General features: G+C 37.0%; 1 protein-coding gene across 3 annotated transcripts in view; it reads right to left on the reverse strand.

The window, feature by feature from the left end:
- Positions 1-16,141, reverse strand: part of ARHGAP24 (Rho GTPase activating protein 24) — a 518,868-nt gene that overhangs the window by 498,184 nt on the left and 4,543 nt on the right. The window contains exon 1 of one of the 3 annotated variants that reach the window (XM_029234801.1): positions 6,533-6,548. The exons of 1 other annotated variant lie outside the window; for it this stretch is intronic. The gene's annotated coding sequence lies outside the window, so the exon portion shown is untranslated. Of the gene's footprint in view, positions 1-5,833; positions 5,854-6,532; positions 6,549-16,141 lie in introns of those variants that run through there. One more of the 3 variants, XM_029234799.1, reaches the window with a different exon arrangement.

Consider the following 16,141-nt stretch of genomic DNA (forward strand, 5'->3'; position numbering starts at 1 on the left):
GGCAGGCGGATTCTTAACCACTGCACCACCAGGGAAGCCCCCCAGTAACTCTAGACATGCACCTTCATAAGCCAAGAAGTTACAAGAATGTCAGCATTTGTATAAAAGTAAACAGAACTTTGTAACCACTAAGTGTGACTAATGGTGGGAAATGCAGTCACTAAAAGAAAGAGTTCACTGTGCTATTTAAGATAAAAGATTAAAATCTCACACCAAGAATAACAGTAGTCTAACTACTTCATTCATTCCCCAGGGTTTGGAAGCTATATAATCAAAATGAGATGCAAACATATATACAATAAATGGTAGTAGTGACAGAGTAAAATTTTCTTTCTCTAACCGAGAGACATAATGCCGACACTCATAAATTACAGCTAAGGAAAGAAACCCAAGCACTGGCTCACTATCATACCTCTATCTAGGCGTCAGAAATGCTTGCGACACATATTATGTTATAGGGCACTAAATTCCAACACACTATTAAAAATAGATATCCTAAAAGAAATCACTTTGCCCTCATATAAATTCTTGATTAATAACAATAAATATTTTCTGTACCTGTTACTTGATTTGGGCTAGTCTCCTCTTTTTAGCATTTCCTATCCTTCCCCCCACCCCTTCTAGTGTCCTTCCCTTTTTACTGAAACACAGAAACAAAGCAGAAAAAGAGATTGCTACACTCTGTAGTTTGCAGGTCTCATCTTTCAGAAAGACAAAATCGTTTGTCAGGTTGGAGTGTCTATTTTTGGCTTAGGTCACTCCTTATCTTGGATCTTTTCATGAAATTTTGTCTTATTGTACTCAATAAGACAGACTGTTTTCTGTTAATTTATTTCATATGTCAGAGACTAATCGATATTAAAGAGATTAAGATGGTAAAAACATAGAGTATTATCATTTACTCTTTAATAGTCATTTCCTCTTTTGCTTCATCCTCATGTAATGTCTAGTCTTGACTCTTTGTAATGCAAAATAGCTATTTCTTCTCTTTATTGTACATAATATATGTCTTAAATACCCACATATCTACGCTTCTAGAAAATGCAGGTATGATGAGACCCAAAGAGAGGCAAGGTAAACAAATAATAACAATAGCAATAACATTTATTGAGTGCTTGCTATGTGCCAGGAATGCTTCTAAGCACTGTATATCTCTTAGCTCATTTAAACTTGACGACCACATAAAGCTCTCTTTTTTGTTCTTATTTCAGAGAAGAAACTAAAGCCAATAGAGATTAAGTACCTTGACCAAGAACCACATAGGTGGTAGAGTAATGGTAAGCACCTGAGTAATCAACCCAGAACCTGTGTACTGTGAGCTGCTATAATATGCGGTTTCCAAAAAAAAGGAGAGAATTTAAAGTGCAGATGATGAAAGTTCCACTCCATATGGAGGAAATGTAAATGTGCCACATCCTCCAAGAAAATGGAACAAACATTTCTATGAATACTAGAAAAGGAATATTATTTGTGTTGTAAATCCCACCGAAAGTTAAATGGGCTTTTTAAAAGGGTTAGGGGCTGAGGGGGAGAAGCCTGAAGAGCAGGTGTTGACTGGGATTCAGTGGTACCACAGCCATTTAAGGTTTGTCTAACTAACATATGACCAAATGCCCTGGACTTCTGTAATTTGTTTGTCTAGGGTTTTGTTTCGTTGCCTTCTTATTTTTCTAGCAAATGAAAGCTGTGATACATATCTATAGTAACAAAAGGTCTGTGTGAAAGAAAAAGTTCTCCTTGTCTCTTTGAATATCTCTTACGAAGACTTGGTTAGGAAAGACATAATATTTTCAGTGATGTTAGAAATGGAGAGTGAGGTTACAAAATTGTACATAATCTCCACCTTTACAAGCAGAGGCTGAGTCAGTTCTTCATGAAAACTTAAAGAATCAGGGAATGTGGAGTTGAGAACATAATGAAAGAACCAGAACAATGAGAGTGAGAGTTTAAAAGGCTTGAAACAATACTATAAATAAACTATTGTTTATACTAGTTCCTAACCAAATTCTAGCAAAAGCTTTAAAATTTAATTAAAATATTCCAATAGAATAAGATGCAGCTTCCATGGGGTTTTACATTTTCCTAATTGTAAGCAGCATGCTTATCCAAATTCCACAACAGCCTGAAAACATATCAGAATTATGAAGCTTCCTTCTCATGTTGGTAACAAAGCAGGTATCAAATTAGTTTATTAAAAAAGCACATTGATCTATAGGTCACTTGCTTAAGTATGCAAATATTCAAATCAAGACAATATCTCCATAGTTTTTCTTGTAGGTCATAGTGTTTTGACTCTAAAGCTAAAGAAAATACAGTTTTACACAAATATTGTACTCTAGTTAGAAAATATGTTTCTCACAGAGATATGGATTAGCAATTCTGAAGTATTTTATGTGTACTTATGGATTGAGGAAATAAGTAAATATATTGTAGGAGAAAGGAGATACATTATTTTGTCAATGAGCACATCTAACACTTAGATCTTGATTTCTAAATACCATTTTTCAACAAGAGAAATCTGGGCTCCTTGAATGGCTGATCCAAGGGCTGGATCAGAAAAAAGTATAAGATGAACTTGGAGAATCTTGTGGTAGCAGAAAATAATAAGTGTTCTAAAAATGATGATAATATGAAGAAAGGACACAGGAGCCAACTTGAAGATTGGCCAAATGGCCAAATCTGGACAATTTGAGCAACAAAATAAATACAAGTTGTAATGGATTAAAACTCATAGATTGAAACAAATACCCAGGAGTCCATATTAATTGAATAAGGTGTAGAAGAAATGATAAAATAGAAAATCACCATTTGGAAAATACCACAGTGACAATTGTTTCAATAAGGAATCATCAATGAATGCTAAAATTTGTGGTTGAAAGTAGGATGAAAACCTGGTCATTTACATAGTCTCAAGGTATCTCCCCACAAGATGCTTACTAATTACAAAAAAAGGAAACTAGCAACTTAACAACAGAAAAACCTGGCAGACCTCAATTGAGAAATCAAAGTTAACATCATTAGTAATTAGACATCTTGACATCACATGCTTCCTGATATGAAGGGCATAGCATCATTCTATGGTACTTTTGTCAAAAATGCATAATCTGAATTTAATCATGAGAAAACATCAGAAAACCCAAGTTGAGGGACTCCAAAATAACTGGTCACTACTCTTCAAAAGTGTCAGGATCATGTAGGGTAAAGAAAGATTGAGGAACTGTCCCAAATTGGAGGAGACTAACAGACATGACAACTAAATATATATGTGATTCCTGTTGTATTCTGGTCCAGAAAAAGGACATTGGTGGTGCAAAACAGTGGTACATCTATAGGTTAGTTAATAGTATTATGTCAAAGTTAATTTCCTGGTTCTGATATTTTTAAGATGCTAATATCTAGAAAAAGGTGATAAATGGCATTCGTTGTGCTACTTTTGCAAAATTTTATATGTCTGAAATTATGTCAAAGCTAACATTTGCACCATGAACTGCTTTCAGCTACGTTATTTCATTTGACCATTATCCTGTTTCACAAAATATTTGTAGTGACTTGCCACTGCTAGTGAATATCAGAACTGACTCTCAAATCCAGAGTGTTTTGAACCAAGAACCAAAGTAATATTTGCCACATCAGCTGCTTATCTGGTTTTACATTTCTATGAAACCTTTCTTGGTGTGGGAAGAGAAAGGAGGAGTTAATAATAATACGTATACAACAGTTTGTTCAAGTATTTTGGGACAAAGTGGAATATTTAGTGCGTGGACTCATTCAAATTGAACAGAAACAATGATCAATCCAGTACATCCCCAAAAATGTGTAACTGAAGAAGATAGGGGGCCAGATAAATACCATGAACAATAATAATGAGAAGCAATATGGGAAGAAAATAGGAAACTGATATGACAGAGCTCTAGGGTAATAAAGAGATAAAGCAAAGAAAGAAACAAATTAAAGGGAATCAAAATGGAAGAAAGAGCAAAGAAAGAAAGTGGTTAGAGAAAGGATAGAAGCAAAACACTGAACTTCAAAGAGGAAAAGGCCTGCCACTCTGAATTAGAATGGAAGTGACCCGGGCATTGATGTGGTGGCTGACTCATAGCTGCCACCTGCTCAATACAGTTTCAAATCCATTAGAATTCATAACATGAAGCAGCTGAAACTGCTGCTATGAGAACTTAAAGTTAAGTCTAAGAGAACTTAAGGTTAATTCTTCTGAGATGGCATCACAGGCATCCAGAGGCACTGAAGCAGTTATCATAGGACAAAGTCTGGGGTTTCCTGGTTGACAATGTATTCTAGCCAGTATCTTCCTTGAACCAAGAGAAAGCAAGTATAGATTCATGGCAAAAGTCTAGATGAAAAACACTGGCTCCAAGACCCCAATAAGTACCTAATTCACTCTGAACCCCTCTCTGGACCTCTGCCCAGCATCACCGCTCTCTTCAGTCTGGTTTTCACACAGCCACGTGGGTGTGAACATACTCCAGGAGTCCTGGTGATTTCTAGATAACACTTGAGCTGAAATAGAGCCTAGCTGACTTAATACGGACAAGAGAAAAAGTCACAGAACAGTAAGTGACAATTAGCAGAAGAGACTAGTTTCCATTACCTACTTTCGTAGTCATAATTTCCGAGTCTGATATGTAAAGTCACACACAAAAATTAGCAGAAGAAATGAAAGAGAACAAAACCGCTATTTTCTTAAAGGCTCACTTTAAATGGAAGAAATTACTATACTAGCCATCAATGAACTAAAAAATAAACAATTACAATCCAGAAATGGTCATTAATTATGAAAAAGTTATCAAGTTAAAATTAGTCTAAGAAAGCATTATTTTGGGGTGATAAATTGCAAGACATTTAATATCATGCCAGATTTAGTCATAACTTTGAAGAGAATAAAGAAGATAATAAGATAATTGATCAACCCAGAATACCAAATTTTGTACTAACCCTTATAAATACCACTTATTTACATACTATTTATTATACCAAGTGAAAAAAGTCACCCGTGCTTAAATATCAGAAAAGTGTTAAACTAAACAGATCTATTAATAAAAGGGATATTGGAGTCTGCAGAAAGAAGCACTTGTGTTGGACTAAAAAGAGAAAGATTAGAAAATCTGAGACTCAATATCATATCAGATGGTCTCTATGGGGAAAAATTCAGTAATAAATTATATAATAATGAAGGCTTTTATGATATCATGCCATTCAAGTTCTTTTCTGAAAAATTTTTTCAAATAAGCTATCAAATACTAGTTAACAACACTTATTACCACAAGAAAACTGCTACCCTCATAGACCTCTGGAGGTAAGTACATCAATACATTCGTCTAATAAGAGCTGAGCTGCCAGGTTAATAACTTTCCAAAAGCTGCCAAACAGACATTCTATGGCTAAATTGTTTACTACAGTTCTTAGCTGTCAAAAAAATAAAGGTGCTTCTCTGCCTCTGATTAAAATCAATAACAGCACCAAATTGGGCATTTCAGAAAGCAGGCAGGTAGATGGGTTCCTGTGTGAACTTACTCTAGAGAGAATTCTCTGGGAACTTAACAATGGAATAACAGGAAATTGCAAGGTAAAGGAACTACCAACTCAAGAAAAAGTCAGCTAATACCTTTGTTTCAAATCAAAGCTCAGATTTAAGATAAAAGTTTAACCTGGTCCTTTGGAAATAACAAGTTACCAGAGGCCTTTGCTGCCTGCCCTCAAGTCTGTAAACACAGTCCTAATTATTCTGGTTACAATTTATGGCTCAACATTGGTATCAGGAATCAATCTCAAATCTCTTAAGCAGTCACAGGATCTGTTCCCTGACAGTATTTACCAACAGCAGCACCAGCTGTAACTCAGCACATCCCACGGTCCTAGGAAATATCACCAGCAATTTCAGCACTTTCCACCTTAACATCACACATGTATTTATTAATTCTCTCCCCTCTCCCTCCCTCTCTCTCTCTCTCTTTCTCTCCACCTCCCTCCCCTCCACCTCCACCCGCTCCAGGCTCATGGTAATATGACCTTTACATATTATTCTTTCTGAGTTATTTTAGCATTTCACATTAATAATAAAGCTCATAAATGATATCATACACAAGTTGCTTGGCATTTCCATAAAACAGTTCAATATAATTTTATTTCCTTAATGGCTCTTTCTAAGACATTAAGAAAATGTTTATTACTTCAAACAAACAGAAAACAGCAATAAAAATATAGGCCACTATTATTATTGCTATGCATTTGCTCAGTGTGATTTGCTAAACAAATAAGGACTAACCCTCATAAAGCTACTAGTATCCTATTCTTGCTTGAAAATAAAAATATTAGAAGCCGAGTCCCAAAGTGACACCATTGAGCTGCCTGCAAACGTCTGAAGGAAGACTAAGCATTTAGTATTTTCTCTTTTGTGACATTGAAGTAACCCCACTTTTCTGAGATAGCAGCATACACTTTTCAGAACGGCCTGCAAAGGTGCCCGGAGCCACGTGATCTGGCATCCCACAGCTCAGTGGCACAAAGGTCTCACCTTGTTCCCGAGGAGGAGTCCCTCTCAACCAGCTGAGCTATGTGCCGCATAGCACAGGCTCTATTCGTCCTCCCGTGTTTCCGAAAGGACTCCCTCAGAGCCTTCAAGCTGCAGTCCCAGCCTCATGTCAGGGAAGCTAAGGATACTCCCTGGAATGTTCCACAAATTAAACAGTAGAGGATGGGACCGCAAACAGAGAGAGAATAAAAGCACTGCACAAAAAGAACTCTCCCTGTTTCTCAGCGTTACACAGCAGTTACCATTAGCCAAAGACTCTTTTTGCCCCTCCTCCATTCTCTCACTCACCTTCAATGATTATTTGGCCTGTCAAGGCAGTGCTTAAGGAGATTAACCTGTTTTTTTTTTTTAATTTTTGTTTTTGTTTTCTGCATGAAATCTCTTAGCTGGTAATATACCATCAGGCTTGTTTCTTTGTTTTTCAGGAATATGAAAACATAAAATAAGAGAACAGTGTACAATTATAGTGTGGTTTGAAGACTGAACTGAATGAAAATCTACAGTGTATTGAGAATATTCATATTAAATGGATTCAGAATCATTAATACTATTACAAGGAATTAGATTAAAAATGTATTACCAAAACAGAATCTATTACACCTTGATTTTAATATGGTAATTTTTCAGCTGCCTTTAGGGTTACTCTGGACTCAGTAAGAATGCTTTTTAAAACGTTACAGATTCACTTGCTCTTTTCTCAGCCATAATTCCTCACCTAATCGATAGAACACAGAAAATCATGAGTGACTCTTTTCACAGTTTTGCCAGATGGTACTTAACTAGTACCCTTCTAGTTGCACAGCAGAGGAGGTAATTCATTATATGCAGTGGATGCCATAGGCTAGCATTTGTGTTTAATTGTCTCAGGGAACTCACAGTGAGAAAGACCTCTGAAAAATGGGACAGTGGGGTAGAAAAACAAAAAATCAAGAGTCTAGTTTGCCTTTTCTTGACTCAGTATTCTGGGGCAAATCACCTAGATCATTTGGACTCATTTTGCGTATTAAAAGATTGCGATAAGATGGTTATAGCTATTTTCTAAGTGGGCTTTTGTCCCAATGTCCAATGAATTCATTCTAAGAGGAATGTAGCGTGTAATTTATAATTCATTAATTGTGGAGGCCCAGTATAGATAATTAACATGAAAGACTACCCAAAAGAAATTTTTTTTTTAATTCTGTAATTTCAATCCTATCTTGAAATCTAAATTTTTACCAAATTTATAGGAAAAGTTACACATTTCAATTTCACCTCCCTTTCCCCCTTCTCCTGCAGAGGTATTAAGGCCCAAACTCACCAAAGAAGCGAGAAGCAGGGGTTCCCTTTCACTCCTGGAAAATACCAAGTTGGCTTTGATTTGCTAGACAACAGTTTTACCCATACAACACCTTTTATCCTCACAGTATCTGAGAGCTGAATATAAGCAGTAGTTTAAAAATATACACATTAATAAACCAAGGACTTGACAAACACAAGAAGGAAGATGGAAGAGAGAAAAGCATTTTAAGAAAATGATCCTGTGATTTAAATGATTCCAAAGCAAAGTTTATGTCAAATTTGAAAACATTACCAGGGTTCTTGAGAAGGCCCTGGATGAGGCACTCTTGCTGAATGGGCTCTATCCTTAATCTGACCCAGAATATACAAGGCCAACTCAGTGCAGAAGGAGGCCAGAGGAGAAACAGGAAGTATTCATGTCATTCACCATCATGCATAAAGCTGTTAAGCAAGTGATATTTCTTATCATAGAGAATTAAATCTGTGTATCGAATGCCTTCATCAAGGCATTATTTGAACACAAGAAATGTCTCGTTCCATTGAATGGCAACTTCAGTAAGTGATTTCATTAAAAATACGGCTGTCATGCGGAAACTAGTAATTTCATACTCAAAGGGACTATTCCTAGTATGCCTTCAAGTTATATTTGCACCCTGTACTAACAGAGCTGAGATTTTGCTGCTTTTCTTACTGCATAGTCAATATACAGTGCAGAGAGCTGGAGGCTGTTCTCCCCCATGCACCATAAACACCAGTTGTCATCTAAGAATAGATAGTGTTTGCATTTGTGTTACTGAAACAGCAGAAAGTATATGATGACTTCATTTCCCAGATGACTTTATAAAATATGGCGTTAAAACTCAATGTTTTAACTTTATTTGCTGGTTTGCAATGGACATGTTTTTGGCATTTGGGGAAAGAAAATTCTTTGTAGTGAGGGACTGTCACACACATTGCAAGACATAGGACATTCTTGACCCCTGGGCACTGACTGCCTGCCAGTAGCTTCACCCAATCACTGTTATGACCAAAATACCCTCATGCATTTTCAAAAGCCTCTTAGTGAATGGCATCACCCATGACCCCAAACCCACAGCTGATGAAAACTAGCCCATTGGCACAAGGAAAGGTCAGGCTAAACTTTAGCATGCAATCTACAGACTTCCAGATCCTCACTCCTCTATAAAGTCAAACATCCAAATTTCAGAGCCCTGTCAATTACACACATAGCCACACTCTTATCAAAATTGTTCAAAAGGAACACTACTATTTAGCCACAGAGACTTTTTCAAAGCTGGAACAATCTTAGAAAGTATTAACTTGAGCACCTTTATTTTATAGATAAGGAGACTAAAGTCCAGAAAAACGAAATGATTTGCCTGAGTTCACAGATGCTAATACCAGAAGCAGGATCAGAGCCCACCTCCTACTTCCTTTCCCTTCCACTCTTCCCGAGCCATAGGTTACAAAGTAAAGAAGGATCTTTCGAAACATCTCTCCAGCCATTGTTTAAATATAAAATTTTGGGCTTCCCTGGTGGCACAGTGGTTGAGAGCACGGGTTCGTGCCCCGGTCCGGGAAGATCCCACATGCCGCAGAGCGGCTGGGCCCGTGAGCCATGGCCGCTGAGACTGCGCGTCCGGAGCCTGTGCTCCGCAACGGGAGAGGCCACAACAGTGAGAGGCCCGCGTACCGCAAAAAATATATATATATAAAATTTTACCTGTGGTGAACCAGAAGGTTGACTTTCTTACGCCTGAAACTCTTTTTTTTCTGACAATTCTGTCCTGAATAATATTTTCACACACCACTAAGAACTTACTTTTAGAAAAGTTAATATGTACCTATTGAAAAGCTGTTTTTTTAAAAATCCAAGGTAATACTCTTTTAAAAAAAAAATGGAAAAGTCCTCAAGTCTTTTCTAGTGAATCTGGATGCTGTATTTTCAAACAGAATTGTTTTAAGCCTTAAATACACCCTCCGACCAAAAACCAAATACAACAGTAAAACAATAATGAACAAAGGCTAGTCAATGCAATATTGCCTGCTCTCTCTTTAAAGTAATGGCATACAGTTCCTAAATATCTTAAAAACATTCATTGTTTTCACTAATGGGAAAAAACAACCCAGTATAAAAATTTATGGCTTCTGTTTTTCCCAAAATGTTTTTTTTTGTTGTTTACCATCAGTATTAGTGTTGCATTAACTATCAGTAGACTGCCAATCTCTTGTCTGCATGTGCTTTTCAAAATATCTCAATTAGTAAAATACTGAATGCAGGTTTTTATGAGTTCCTAATTCCCAGTTTTACAGCTGTTCAGGCATCTGGACTATTATCATTAAAATGTTTCAAATTGAACACAACTTAGATATTCAGGGCTCTGGGCTACTCACAAAGAATGTTAAACTTTTATCTTGTAGTTCTAGAAGAAAGTACAGGATCTAACTACTCAATGTCCTTCTAGATATAAAGTAATTGACTTCTGTGGGATTCACGCACCTGCACCACGAGCTGGCAGCATAGAAAAAATAGGAGAGAAGACTACACAAAACTAAAGTCACATGACACAAAACAGCATTTTGTGGAGAATTAACATCTTTAGTCAATGTAAGACAACATGTACTTTTAACCACTCAAGTCATTTAGATATACCCTTACCTAATTTTATCATGATTTCCAAGTGCCATTTTTGAATAGGTAATGGTCCTTAATTACCTGGAGGCCTTGTTAAAGACTCAAATGGCTGGGGCCAGGTGGGTCTCAGTAATTTGCATTTCTAACAAGTTCCCAGGTGAAATTGATGCTGCTGGTCTTGGGACCACACTCTGAACTGCTACTCTAAAGGATTTTAAAAATACTTTATTTTGACAGTTATCAATAATAAGAAGCACATTTTTCGTTTTTACCCAGTATGAGGTGCATACACACACATTAAAATTTAAAAAAGGAAGTTAAAACATGAAACAATTCTTACTTTTACTATATATAATGAACACTGACTTTTTTCTATTCCATTCCATCCTGTTCTATCCCTTTTCATTTAAAAGGAAACACTGGTCATGAACCACTGATTTGATTTTATGACCACTGATAGAGCAAGACCTATAGTTTGAAAAATACTGCTCAGGAAACCCATGTTCATCATTTAACTTAAAAATAACTGTTGACATGTATTGACACTTACCAGATGCTAGATAGCCTTCAAGTCTCTTTGCACACTCACTTCATAAACTAAAAACCCATAACAAGGGCTTCCCTGGTGGCGCAGTGGTTGAGAGTCCGCCTGGCCATGCAGGGGACACGGGTTCGTGCCCCGGTCCGAGAAGATCCCACATACTGCGGAGCGGCTGGGCCCGTGAGCCATGGCCGCTGAGCCTGCGCGTCCGGAGCCTGTGCTCCGCAACGGGAGAGGCTACAACAGTGAGAGGCCCATGTACCGCAAAAAAAAACACAAAAAAACAAACCATAACAATACTATGGAGTAGGTATTATTAAATGCCCATTTTCACAGAGGGGAAATCTGTGGTTCAAGGAGGTTAATACAATTTGCCCCAGGTCACAGGGCTTGTGTGTATCAGAGCCAGGTTGGAACATAGGTCTAATTCCTGAGTATAATGATAAAGTATGGCATAATATCTCACAGTAAGATATTTTACTTTTGAATCCCAGATCTACCACTTAGTGGCTGTGTGACTTCGGTAAGTTACTGACTCCCCAAGTTTCCGTTTTCCCATCTATAAAAGAGAGATGATAATAGGTCCTACTGATATGGGAGCTCGAGGATTAAAGGAGATAACCCAGGACAGGAGTTTGGCATAACTAGCACATAGTAAGGCTTCAATAATTGTTACCTATTGTTAGACACAGAAACTGACTCTTATTTGTCACATCATACAATGCCTCACTTCCCTTGCCTTCTAGTTTCCAGTACTATCTCCGAATTTGCCTTTTCTCCTGATTCCTTGGCTTCTGACACTTATTATCCTGTGACCTTGCTTCTCCCCTTCTCCCACCCATCCTCCTCCAGCAGCTCCATCTGTTGTGCGGGAGTTCTCAGGGCTCCTCACCCAGATAATTCCTTGGTAATCTCCACCTGTTTCTAGGCACCAAAATTCAAGCCTCCCCACAGAACCTCCCAACTTGAGCCTAACCCCATAGACACAGAAAAGTTATTCCATGATGAAAGTGTGAGTTGTTACCAAAGTATGAAATCTCTAATCAGCAAATGACAAATGTGAGAGGGCTAGTCCTTCTGTATACCCATAGATGCCTTTGTATAAAATTGTTGGCAGTGCCCTTGACCATTTCACAGTAACAATTAAACCATAATGGGGTACAAAAACCAAAACGGAATTCTGAAGTTGGTACTCATGTGGCTAAATCCTAGTTTTATGCAATTAGGTGCAACAAGATAACATCAGGCTCCTTTGACTCCCCTAGCTCATCTTTTCTTGCTAGAAGTTTCTTCACATAAGGAAATTTAAAACCAGATATTCACAACACAATAAAACAATCAAAGATGACACCTCAAGGATGCTGGAGAACTTTTTTCTCTAGGTATCTTTACAGATAGGACTGAGATGCACTCCAACAGTTTCTGTGATAAATGCTCCTTTCTTGAGAAAGATTAGCTTTGAAATTACTTTCCCTATTGCCCATTTCATTTCTGTGTGCCCAGTGAGCAATGCCACCACTAACTCCACTTTTCTCCCCTTCTCGGTTGCTACCCCCAGAGAAATAACCCTTTCCTTCTATATTTTAGCTTTTTCTTTTCTTATTTTTTAATTGAGGTATAGTCAATTTATGGTTTTATATTAGTTTCAGGTTTACAACATAGTGAACTCAATATTTTCATAGATTATACTCCATTTAAAGTTATTATAAAATATTGGCTATATTCACCATGCTATACATTGCATCCTCATATCTTATTTTATACCTAGTAGTTTGTACCTCTTGATCCTCTTCCCCTTTCTGTCCCCACTCCTGCTCCCCCAGTGGTAAACACTAGTTTGTTCTCTTTGAGTCTGTTTCTGTTTTGTTATATTCTTTCATTTGTTTTATTTGTTTAGATTCCAATATAAGTGAAAACATACAGTATTTGTCTTTCTCTGTCTGACTTACTTCAGTAAGCAAAATACCCTCCAGCTCTATCCATGTTGTTGCAAATGGCAAAATCTCATTCTTTATTAATAGTTATATAATATTCCATTGTGTATATACTCCACATCTTCTTTATCCATTCATCTGTTGATGGACACCTAGGTTGCTTCCATATCTTGATTATTGTAAATAATGCTGCTATGAACATTGTGGTACATATATCTTTTCGTATTAATGTTTTTATTTTCTTCAAATACATACCCAGGTATATAAAGAGCTCATACAACTCAATATAAAAAATGACAAAATGATTAAATGAGCAGAAGACCTAAATAGACATTTTTCCAAAGAAGACATTCAGATGGCCAACAGGCACATGAAAAGATGCTGAACATCACTAATCATCAGGGAAATGCAAATCAAAACCATAATGAGATATCACCTCACATCGGTCAGAATGGCTATCATCAAAAAAATAACAAATAATAAATGTTGGTGAGGATATGGAGAAAAGGGAACCCTAGTACACTGTTGGTGGGAATGTAAGTTGGTAAAGCCACTATGGAAAACAGTATGGAGGTTCCTGGGGAAAAAAAATAAAGAAAAAAATATTTATTTATTTATTTATTTATTTCAGCTTTTTGAGTTGGGTCTCTAGTCCTCAGCTCTAGGACCACCTGCCCCCTTCTCTCTCTGCCACCTCCAACTGTTGCTCACAGTGTTCCTGTGGCACACTTAATGGTGGATATAAACTTGGTTTACTGTAATACAGTGCACTGTTCATGAAAATAGAAGGGCTGCTTCTTTATAGTCATCTTTTTACTATAATTTGATGCACCCAATATTAAAAGTACTGACATATAAAACTTCTCATAAGCCGTTTTGCCTAAAAAAAAGAAGCTCACCCCTTACCTGGGGTTTCCTGGGATCATTTCACAAATAAATTACTTGCACTTGGGGCAAACGTCTGGGAATTAAACAATAAGTATAGATCATTGTAGTTTCATGGACCATATCTTTGCTGTTCACCTCTCACCAGAAATAAAGCCTGGTCAAGCCAATCACTATAGATTGATTCAGTTACCAGCCTATAGTAGAGGGAGCTTCTTTTCTCATGAGAGAACCCTAATGGTGGTAATCCATCCCAGGGACCTCAACTTACTGGCACCAGAATGTCATCTAAAAGACCTGCAGGAGAACTTCAAGGCCAGGTCCTGGAGGCCATATTGGGACCAGGGTCTATACTATATGTCAGACTCATTGAAACACAGATTATCATTCTAAAATTAATACTGAAGAGAAGAGCACTGAGAGGAGGTGACATATTAGAAATAACAGGGTATTTGGATTCAGATAGATTTGTTTTTCTCAACTCCATATGCCTTATTAACTATAATGTCTTGAGTAAGTTTTACCTCTTTGAGCCTAAACTTCCTTATACAGTGGGAATAATATACCTTAATTAGATATAATATAGTTTACTTTTAGAATTATTAATTATTTCCAACTATTTATAGAATTAGAAATAGTGTGTGTTAAAAAAAATCTCATGGAGTGCTTGGTATGGGCTGGCCAAAAAGTTCGTTCGGGTTTTTCCATAAGACATTACGAAAAACCCGAACGAACTTTTTGGCCAACTCAATACCCAGTAGGTACTTAATTCATTAGAGTGCTTATTATTATGAAAGTCTATGTGACTTAAAGAGAGAGAAAAACTCAGGACAAAATGAGAGTTATTTCCCCTCAGGAAATTTGAAAAATTACTATCTTTTCTGAGGACTCAATTTGATGGGCAGAATACAGCCCTAATTACAGATCCTAATTATGACTTTAGCCTCAATTTACTGATAGATTTCATTTGTAGGAAAAAGAAAGTTTTCTCTTCTGCTTCTCAGAGATATTCCTGAGGGCACTCTTCTATACGTTTATGATACGCATATTGAAAAGAACTCACATGTTTGGTCTTAAGTAACTACTTTCAAAATTACTCGGATATGATTTTCTTTCTAAGGTTTTCAAGAAATGTAAATTTGAGGCAAGGCCATTTTATCTATCAGGGAGTATAAAATCAGTACCTAGAATGTTTCAAGGAACCACAAAAAATAATATGGAAAAATTATTGGCTCTGAAATACTAAAGCTACAAAATAGAATTTTATAAGTATTTAACTACATGTCTTAAAAAAGTAAAAAATAAATAAATAAATAAAAATGGAGGTAATTCAGCCTATTTCCATAATGGATTTGAGTTAACTTTTAACTTAGTTAAAAGGTAGGGGTATGTTAAGTGCATTAAAGTAAGGCTAAAAGGATGCAAACCATGTCATTAGAAAACCTCAACAAGGGTACAACTGTGCATCAAATTTAGTTCTGAGTTTCTTGGGTGACAAGCCAAAATGAGAAACATTGTGATTTTTAGCCTCTTTTCTTCTAAGAAAAGAAACAACACTAGTTAATCAGAAGAGACACACTTTTTTGCGGGCCTCTCACTGTTGTAGCCTCTCCCGTTGCAGAGCACAGGCTGCGGACGCGCAGGCTCAGCGGCCATGGCTCACGGGCCTAGCCGCCCCGCGGCATGTGGGATCTTCCCGGACCGGGGCACGAACCCATGTCCCCTGCATCGGCAGGAGGGCTTTCAACCACTGCACCACCAGAGAAGCCCGAGACACACTTTTAAAAAGGTTAAAGGCAAAGATGAATTTATAGAGATCTTTATATAAGGAATATTGAAATACATAACAAAAAGTGCCAAGATGTTTTCCATGGAGCCCATCTCTTTTCTATTGACACCCAGTAAAAAATTAAAAGTATTACATTAAAGCATAGTGAAGACAATGTAACAAAAAGTAGTTATAATATGATTAGGATAGTTAAATTTCCAGTCATATAATCTGATAAAAATAGAGAACATGGAAGATTTAGAAAGCTGAGTAGACTATTACTCTTAAATATCAATGGTTGCTCTTCCAGTCTTCTCAGACGTACTATATAAAGAGGAACTTGAGCAAATTGAACTATATATGGTCCCTGGATAGTGCCTGAAACACAAGTATTATGCATTCTTTATTGACAAATTATCCACATGCTAAACGGCAGCTATGCAAGTGACAAAAGTATCACCGCCTTGAAAATGAAATAAGCCCATTTGTATTTTGGCTCAAAGGGAGTGTAACCCTCACCTCCCTTCTACAGGTTAGGTAGCAGCAATAA

This window comes from Monodon monoceros, unplaced genomic scaffold, assembly GCF_005190385.1.
Source record: "Monodon monoceros isolate NGI ecotype Baffin Bay Population unplaced genomic scaffold, NGI_Narwhal_1 Super_Scaffold_20, whole genome shotgun sequence".
In the NCBI taxonomy this organism is placed as follows: Eukaryota; Metazoa; Chordata; class Mammalia; order Artiodactyla; family Monodontidae; genus Monodon; species Monodon monoceros.